Here is a 9,729-nt window from a genome sequence, read left to right on the forward strand (position 1 = left end):
GCCATATCTGAATTTCTCAACCCCAGATCACTCACGATTGCCAGTTTCACATCAGGGCAACCCTCAGAGGTAGAATTTTCTTAAAAGAGGGAAAGAAGAGGCCTGGCATTGACCTTGGACCCACTGTGTACCAGGCTGTGTGTTCTCTGCTTTATATACATCACTATAACCTTCTCCCCTAATTTGTTTAACAGATGTTGGTCCACGCAGTGACTCACGCTTGTAATCTCAGCACTTTGGGAGGCCGAGGCAGGCAGATCACCTGAGGTCAGGAGTTCAAGACCAGCCTGGCCAACATAGCGAAACCCCATCTCTACTAAAAGTACAAAAATTAGCCGGGTGTGGTGGCATGCGCCTGTAATGCCAGCTGCTCGGGAGGCCGAGGCATGAGAATCACTTGAACCCGGGAGGTGGAGGTTGCAGTGAGCTGATATCGCACCACTGCACTCCAGCCTGGGTGACAGAGTAAGGCTCTGTCTCAAAAAAAAAACAAAAAAAAAACAGATGTAGACAAATGAGCCTGGAAGAGAGAAGGGCCTTACCGAAGTCCCCATAGCCAGGAAGCAGCAGGGCCTGGATTCAAACCCGGGCCTGGATTCAAACCCAAGCCTGTCGCACTCCAGAGCAAGCCTACACTTTTTCCCTGGCACCGGGGAGCCAGCCTGGTGATGAGTCAGCAGTACAGTCAGGCACCCAGTGAGCTGCCTTTTGTATTAGTGGCATGGTATGCTGTTCTGGAGATAAATCATACTTTAACACTTTCTCTGTTGATGAGCATTTAGACTGTTGCTGAACTTCTGCTCTTACAAACATTTACTGCAGGGGTTTGTGTGTATGTTTCTGTTTTCTAATTTTTTCTTTTTCAGACATGGTCTTGCTGTCTCGCCCAGGCTGGAGTCATGTAATACAGTTGTGGCTCACTGAAGCCTCAACCTCCTGGGCTTAAGCAATCCTCCCACCTCAGCCTGAGGAGTAGCTGGGACCACAGGCATGTGCTACCACACCCAGCTAATTTTCTGTTTTTTGTAGAGACGGGGTTTCACTATGTTGCCCAGGCTGTCTCAAACTCCTGCCTCAAGCAGTCCTCCTGCCTCAGCCTCCCAAAGTGCTGAGATTATGCTACAGTTAATATCCTTGTACACGTGGCTGCATGTATATGTTAGTATTGTCAGTAGACTATCTCATTTAAAGTGCAAGTAGAATTGCTGGGTCAAAGGGTATGCACATTGGGAATTTTGAGAGCCATTGCCAAATGATCTGTTCATGTCTTTATTTTTTGTTTTTGAGACAGGGTCTCCCTCTGTCACCCAGGCTGGAGTACAGTGGCATGATCATAGCTCACTGCAGCCTCAGCTTCCCAGGTTCAAGCAATTCTCCTGTCTCAGCCTCCCGAGTAGCTCAGACTACAGGCATGTGCCACCACACCCGGCTAATTTTTGTATTTCTTGTAGAGACAGAGTTTCACCATGTTGCCGAGGCTGGGCTCAAGCAATCCTTCCACCTCAGCTTCCCAAAGTGCTGGGACTACAGGTGTGAGCCACTGCGCCTGGCCCTGTTCATCTCTTTTTCACTTCTCTGTTCATTTCTTTCATTTATATGTTGAATGAATTATGGAACTCTAGTCATCTGCCAGGCACAGCTGTAGGCTGGAGATCCTGTAGTGAATAGGAAAAGCACCTGTCCTTTGGGAGCAGATATTCTAGTGGGGCAGATGACATCAGATAAAGGATGCTTGGAAGAAAAGAAAATCAGGGGTGAGGATTGGGAAGACATTGCAAAGGATACAAAATTTCATTTAGACAGGAGGAATAAATTCAAGAGATCCAATCCACAACATGGTAACTATAGTTAGTAACAATGTATACTTGAAAATTGCTATGAGGATAAATTTTCAGTGTCCTCACCACAAAAATGATAAATATGTGAAATAATGCATATGTTAATTAGCTTGATTTAGCCATTGTACAATGTATAAATATACAAAACATGTTGTACACCATAAATATATACAATTTTTATTTTTCAATTAAAAATAAAGTCAGGTGCCGGGCACAGTGGCTCACGCCTGTAATCCCAGCACTTTGGGAGGCCGAGGCGGGCAGATCACGAGGTCAGGAGATCGAGACCATCCTGGCTAACATGGTGAAACCCCATCTCTACTAAAAATACAAAAAATTAGCCAAGCGTGGTGGCGGGCACCTGTAGTCCCAGCTACTCCGGAGGCTGAGGCAGGAGAATGACATGAACCCGGGAGGCGGAGCTTGCAGTGAGCCAAGATCGCACCACTGCACTCCAGCCTGGGCGACAGAGCGAGACTCTGTCTCAAAAAAAAAAAAGTCAGGTTACAGGAATTGAGAGTGATAGAGGTCACAGAGAGTGACAGGTGGCCAGGGAAGGCCGCTTTGAGGGGATGACATTTGATCAGAGGCCTGCATGCAGTTAAGGAAGGTCAGGAAATGAGCCATCTAAAGATGCTGAAGAACGGCCAGTAAAAGACCCAAAAGTGGGAGTGGGCCTGGCTGTCCAAGGATGGTCAAGGTGGCCAGAGTGGCTGAAACAGAGCAAGGGAGGGAAAGAAGGGCAGGATTATTTAGAGACGGAGCTGTAGACAGGGCCAGTTTACATAAAGTCTTATAGGCCACGGTAAGCGTTTGGAATTTACTTCCAAATGTAACAAAGCCATTGCAGGGCTACAAACAAGCACCAGCTTGTTCCAATGAATGTTTACAAAGACTTCTCCCGTGAACAACAAAAATTAACAGTGATTGCCTATAGGGATGAGGGTTATAGACAGATGTGGGTCAGGGCTATGGGAACTTAAAAAGCATTGTTGTTTTTTTAAACCACGTAATTATTAGCTATGCGCAAAAATGTTCAATGAAAACAGTGCTGGTTGCTGTGAGGAGAATGGCCTGCAGGGGCGGAAGCAGGAGATGAGAAAGCTGGTGTCCTTGCCTGGGCAAGAAAGGATAGTGGTTCTGGAAGAGGGTGGTGCTAATAGATGAGTTGAGAAGGGTCAGGAACTGGGATCTTTTTTGAAGGTAGCGCCAAGAAATTAAACGTGGGGTGTGAGAGGAAGCATGAATCAGGGATGACTTGAAAGTCATCCTAGAGATCTGTTGTACAACAGGGTGACTCTAATTCATAACAATGTGTTATATACTTGAAACTTACTAAAATAATAGATTTTAAGTTTTCTCACACCACAAAAAAATAAGTATGTGAAATAATGCATATGTTAATTAGCTTGATTTAGCCATTCCACAATGTGTATATATATTAAAACATCATGTTATTTGCAGCATAAAAAAAGTTCTAGCGGGGAGGGGGGAGGGATAGCATTAGGAGATATACCTAATGCTAAATGACGAGTTAATGTGTGCAGCACACCAGCATGGCACATGTATACATATGTAACAAACCTGCACATTGTGCACATGTACCCTAAAACTTAAAGTATAATAATAATTAAAAAAAAAAAAAGTTCTAGAGGTTTTGGGCCTGGCCAACTGCCTGAAGACTGAGGCTTTTTTTTTTTTTGAGATGGAGTCTTGCTCTGTCGCCCAGGCTGGAGTATAGTGGCGTGATCTCGGCTCACTGCAAGCTCCGCTTCCTGGGTTCACGCCATTCTCCTGCCTCAGCCTCCCGAGTAGCTGGGACTACAGGCACCCACCACCACGCCCGGCTAATTTTTTTGTATTTTTAGTAGAGTCAGGGTTTCACCATGTTAGCCAGGATGGTCTCGATCTCCTGACTTCGTGATCCACCCGCCTCAGCCTCCCAAAGTGCTGAGATTACAGGCGTGAGCCACCACGCCTGGCCTAAGACTGAGGCTTTTTACCGGGATGAGGAAAAGTACTTTTGATGGGAAATCAACAAGCTTTGAAATTCTTAACTTTGAGATGCACGTTGGTCATCAAATAAGTGGTTGGAGTTAGGGGAAAAAGCCGGGGTTTGTAGATAAAGACTTTCTGACTTTGCGTCACAGAGTTTAGTTTAATTAATTAATTTATTTTGAGACAAAGTCTTGCACTGTCACCCAGGCTGGAATGCAATGGCACGATCTTGGCTCCCTGAAACCTCCACCTCCCGAGCTCAAGCAATCCTCCTGCCTCAGCCTCCCAAGAAGCTGGGACCACATATGCTCTAGCACACCCGGCTAATTTTTTAGAGATGAGGGTTCACTATGCTGCCTAGGCTGGTCTCAAACCCCTGGGTTCAAGCAATCCACCCCATCAGCCTCCCAAAGGCTGGGATTACAGTCACTACAGAGTTTTAAAAATACACACAAAGATCTTATGGTATGAAGAGACTCCCACGTACCCATCGCCCAATATTGACAGACATCTGCATTTCTCTTGTCTTATGTCTTCTATTTTTCCCTCCCACATATAAGCATACTTCCCGCCACCCCCTGGAGTTTTGTTTGTTTGAAGAAAATCACAGATAACCTGTCATTTTGTTAATAACTATACGAGTATGCTAAATTTTGGAGCTGCCTATTTATAGATGATATTTAAAGCTATGATTTGCTGAGATCATCTAGGCTGAGAGGTTGAAGAGAGCAGGGACTAGGCCTGAGCATCCCGCATGTAGGAGCCAGGATCCTGGAGAGGGGCTGAGATGGAGCCAGGAGTGTCAGGAGAGGGGATGACCTGGCGCCATGGGAGCAAAGGGTTCCAAAGAGAAGATAATGGACTAAGGAGCAGAGACACGGGGCAGCAGCTGGAGGCAGATGTGGGGTCCACCATGGAAAAGACATGGCTTTTGATCCCCCATCTAACTGTGTTATGGAACCTTCTCAGTATCTATAAGGAAAAATGTATAAGTACTTATTTTTCTTTATTTTTATTTATTTTCTTTTTGGGCGACGTATAACTTAAGTGTGGTAAAGTATATAAAGGGCACAGATCTTAAGTGTACCAGGTAATGAATTTTTACAAATTTATGCATCCATGTAACCGCTAATCAGAGAACATTTCCAGCACCCAGACGTCTTCCTTGTGCTCTTTCCCTGTCAATTCCCCTGCTCCAGAAGCAACCACCCATCTAACGCCTTTCAAAAACAGGCACAGAGATTCGTTGTGTCTCTTTTTGAACTTCATGCGAATGAAATCTTACAGCATGTTTTCCGTGTGTCTGGCATCTTTAGCTCTTTATGTCTGGGAAAGTCTTTTATGTCATTCTATGTAGCAGGAGTTTAGAACCAATTTTATGGCCGGGCTTGGTGGCTCACATCTGTAATCCCAGCACTTTGGGAGGCAGAGGCAGGCAGAACACATGAGGCTAGGAGTTCGAGACCAGCCTGGCCAACATAATGAAACCCCATGTCTACTAAAAATACAAAAAATTAGCTGGGTGTGGTGGAGGTGCATACCTGTAATCCCAGCTACACTCGGGAGGCCGAGGCACGAGAATTGCTTGAAGCTGAGAGGCAGAGGTTGCAGTGAGCCGAGATCACGCCACTGCACTCCAGCCTAGGTGACAGAGCGACAGATATTTTGCAGTTTGGTGAATAGTGAACTTTAAGGAAAATGGAGAATCTAAAATGCTTCTGAAAGTTCCAGTGGGATGTTTATAAGATGGGAGAAATTATAGCATGTTTGTGTGCAGATGGGAATGATAGAGGGAAAAGAGACCAGGAGACTTTGGAGCTGTTTTTTGAGGAGGTGTGAACAGGGTACAAGTGGAGAGGGGGCTAGACTTGACTTGAAGAAGGGCCAGCTCATCCTGGAAAAAGAAAGGAAAGTTTTATCATTTGACACCCCCTCCAAATTACAAAAAGCACTCTCCTGGTTTGTATATGTTAGCAGCTATTCCACACAACATAAAAGCTTAAAGCATGCCTTTGGACTGCCAGTCTGGTGTTGATGATGATGATACAGCTTCCTTTATGGACCATAATAAATAGCTGGGCTGGGCATGGTGGCTCCTGCCTGTAATCCCAGCACTTTGGGAGGCCAAGGTGGGAGGATCTCTTGAGCCCAGGAGTTTGAGACCAGCCTGGGCAACATAGTGAGACCCCCGTCTCTACAAAAAAAGAACTGAATAAATGTTAGTGATGTTTATTTTTATTCTGAGTGGATGGGGCAAGAAGGAGGGGAGAGCAGCAGGCAGTTTGGGAAGGAAGAGGAGCCTAGTGGCCTGAGCAGCCAGGACAGGGAGGAGAAGGGGAGGCCAGAAGACGGGGAGAGACTTGCAGAGTCCCCCGGGTGAGGCTTGTGGGCCTACTGACACAATGGAATACTACTGTGTAATGAAAAGGATGAGCAGCATGGCTGAATCTCACCACCATCCTGCAGAGCCCAAGACACAGATACACACCAGGGCGTGCAGCAGGGTTCCTTCCAAAGTTCAAAGTTGAACAAAAGGAATCAAGACAGGTCAGGATGGTGGTTCCTGGGATGAAGGGGGCTGTTGGCTGGGAGGGAAATGAGAGCTTTAAGGGGCTAGACACTTCTAGCTTGATCTGAGTGATGGCTACTCAGGTGAATGTATTTGAAAAAATATATTGAGATTACATTTAAAATTTGTGTGCTTTATTGTATGTTAAAATATATGTCAGTTAAAGAAAAAAAGGGGGCAGGCATGGTGGCACACAGCTGTAGTCCCAGCTGCTTGGGAGGCTGAGGCAGGAGGATCACTTGAGTGCAGGAATTCGAGGCTGCAGAGAGCTACGATTGTACCACTGTACTCCAGCCTGGGTGACAGAGCAAGACTCTGTCTCTAAAAAAAAAAAAAAAAGAGCTGGACTCAGAGCTAGACTTTGACAGGAGGGCAGTGGGAGGAATGGGAAGTGTGTGGGTGTTAGAAAGGTCCTCAAGGGCAGTTGGGGGATTTATGAAGGGGAAAGGCCCGTGACTGGCTGTATGACCCTGGGAAGCCCCTGCCCTCTCTGGACCGCCTTTCCCCCACCCAGTCCTCATGAGAGTGCAGGCAGAACAGAAATCGGAGAGGGAAGGAGCCAAAATCACCATGAGACTCAGCTCCTGGAGGACAGAGCCCTCTGATTCATGTCTGCAGCCCAGCTCCTGGCTCAGGGCCTTCAGGAAGTGTTGATTTGGTGAGGGGGGTGCAAAACCTGCCAGAAGTGGGGGCATCCAGGCCTGAGCCCCACAGTGGAGAATGAGGGCAGGCGGGCCAGGGCAGATCCAAGATAATTCAGAACACAGGATCTCTTGTATGTTCTCCTAGGTTCTCAGTCAAAAGCCCCTTTTCACTGGTTCTGACCTTGCCTCAGCTGAAATCAACATGGGATGGCTCAGCTGAAACCAACATGGGATGGCTTCAGGCCATCCCAGGCATTCAGAGGGTTCGTTTAATGACAATCACTGAGGCCCTGTCTATGTCAGGCCCTTGGTGTTGAAGACGCAATCATGAACAAAAATGAAAATACAATGTGATGGTCTCCTGAGTGTCTGAATGGGCCAGGTGGCTAAGTGCTGGGGCTCTGGGATCAGGCTGCCTGGGTCACATCCTGGCCCCAAACTGCTTTGCTATGGCTTCGGGCAGTTACCTCATCTATAAAATGGGACCAACATTGCCTACCTTGCCTCCTTTTGTGAGGTCACTTATTAAAAGGGCTTAGCGTGGTGCTTGACCCATTATTATTATTATTATTATTATTATTATTATTATTATTATTATTACTACTACTACTACTTGAGACAGGTTCTCACTTTGTCACCCAGGCTGGAGTGCAGTGGCATGACCACAGCTCACTGCAGCCTCGACTTTCCAGCCTCCTCAAGTGTTCCTCCCACCTTACCCTCCCAAGTAGCTGGGACCACAGGTGTGTGCCCCCACACCTGGCTAATTTGTTGTCGTTGTCGTTGTTGTTGTTTGAGATGGAGTCTTGCTCTGTCACCCAGGCTGGAGTGCAGTGGCATGATCTCGGCTCACGGCAAACTCCGCCTCCTGGGTTCAAGTGATCTCCTGCCTCAGACTCCCGAGTAGCTAGGATTACAGGCACACACCACCATGCCTGGCTAATTTTTGTATTTTCAGTATAGACAGGGTTTCACCATTTTGGCCAGGCTGGTCTCGAACTCCTGGCCTCAGGTGATCTGCCTGCCTCGGCCTCCCAAAGTGCTGGAATTACAGGCGTGAGCCACCATGCCTGGCCAGACCCAATATTATTATCATGATAGGGATAGGTTTATGAGGCTATAGGAGTATCAGACAGGGCCTCCTGGAGGAGGGGACATATTAGCTGAGGCCTACAGGAGGCGTAGGAAGGAGTTTGCCAGTTAAAAGGGAGTGGAGGCAAGGAAAGAGAGGTCCCAGAAGAATGAGTTTGGCAGGGGCTTTGGCAACACTGCCAGGAGGGCTTCTTGCAGGGGAAGGGTGTCAGCAATATCTGGAGGTCTCATCCAGTTCCTTTCTTGAGTCCCCGCCTTTACTCCCCAGGTGGGCTGGCGTCCAGAGGAAGGGCAGTTCGTGGCAGTGGGTGGCGGAGGCTCCAATTTAGCTCTCAGGGATGAAGGGGCGAGGCTGGCTGTGGACTTTAAGGGAAATCCAAAGATAGCTCAACAGAAAAGGATGACTCGCAGCCTGATCTTCCCCTCAAGAGGAGGGAAGCAAGAATGAATCAGCCTCTCAAGCTGGAATGAAGTTGCGGCGGGAAGTCAGTCCTCGGTTTGTGGCCCAAGGCCACTCTGCCTCTGACTCACCTTGCAGTGGGTCGGGATGGGTGTGAATCTGGGCTCTCCAGCCCGGATTCCTAGCTTCCGGCTGGGGGCCTGAGGGGAGGCCTGGCTCCTCTTGAAACCTCGGTTTCTACATCTGTGCAGTGGGGTAACGAGGGTCAGGAGAGTGGTTATGGTGACTTATAAACAGAGCTGGGCACACAGTAGGGCCTCTGGAAGTGCCAGCCCCCCTCCTTTGCCCCCTTCCCTTTCACATCCTCTCTTGAGCGGATGTGAAACGGGTATGTGGGTGGTTTGGGGAGGTTTGGGGCCTCTGTTAGTCTCTTGATGAATGAGTTGTCATCTAGATTCTGGTAAGGCATGAATAGAGGGAGAAAAGCAACAAAAAATCAGAAAAAGGGCAGCCACGCATTGTGTGTGAAAATCAGAAACAATAATAAAAATGATTCTTGGCCGGGGACAGTGGCTCACGCTTGTAATCCCAGCACTTTGGGAGGCTGAGGTGGGCAGATTGCTTGAGCCCAGGAGTTCAAGACCAGCATCTGCAACATAGTGAAACCCCATCTCTACTAAAAATACAAAAATTAGCCAGGTGTGGTGGCAGGTGCCTGTAATCCCAGCTACTTGGGGACTAAGGCAGGAGAATCGCTTGAACTCTGGAGGCGGAGGTTGCAGTGAACCGAAATCGCGCCACTGTACTCCAGCCTGGGTGACAGAGCAAGACTCCATCTCAAAAAAAAAAAAAAAAAAAAAAGATTCTCTCTCACATATTTGGTTCCTACTAAATGCCTCTGGGCTACTCCATGTTTTAATCTTCACAGCAGTTCCATGGGGAGGCAGTCCCATTTCACAGGTGAGGTAAACTGTTCAGAGGTGAAGCCACTTACCCAAGATCACACCGCCAGTGGATGGTAGAACCAGGATTTGGACCCTGATCTGTCTGAGTTCAAAGCTGTTGCTCTTTGCCTCAGATCTGGGCAGGGGACTGTTGCTGAGGACTGCCCAGCCTACAGAGTTGGGAGGGCACTTACAGGAGGAGGCCTCTGAGACAGGTTCAGACAAGGCAACAGTCTTCCACTGG

Source organism: Gorilla gorilla, chromosome 20 (genome assembly GCF_029281585.2).
Source record: "Gorilla gorilla gorilla isolate KB3781 chromosome 20, NHGRI_mGorGor1-v2.1_pri, whole genome shotgun sequence".
In the NCBI taxonomy this organism is placed as follows: domain Eukaryota; kingdom Metazoa; phylum Chordata; class Mammalia; order Primates; family Hominidae; genus Gorilla; species Gorilla gorilla.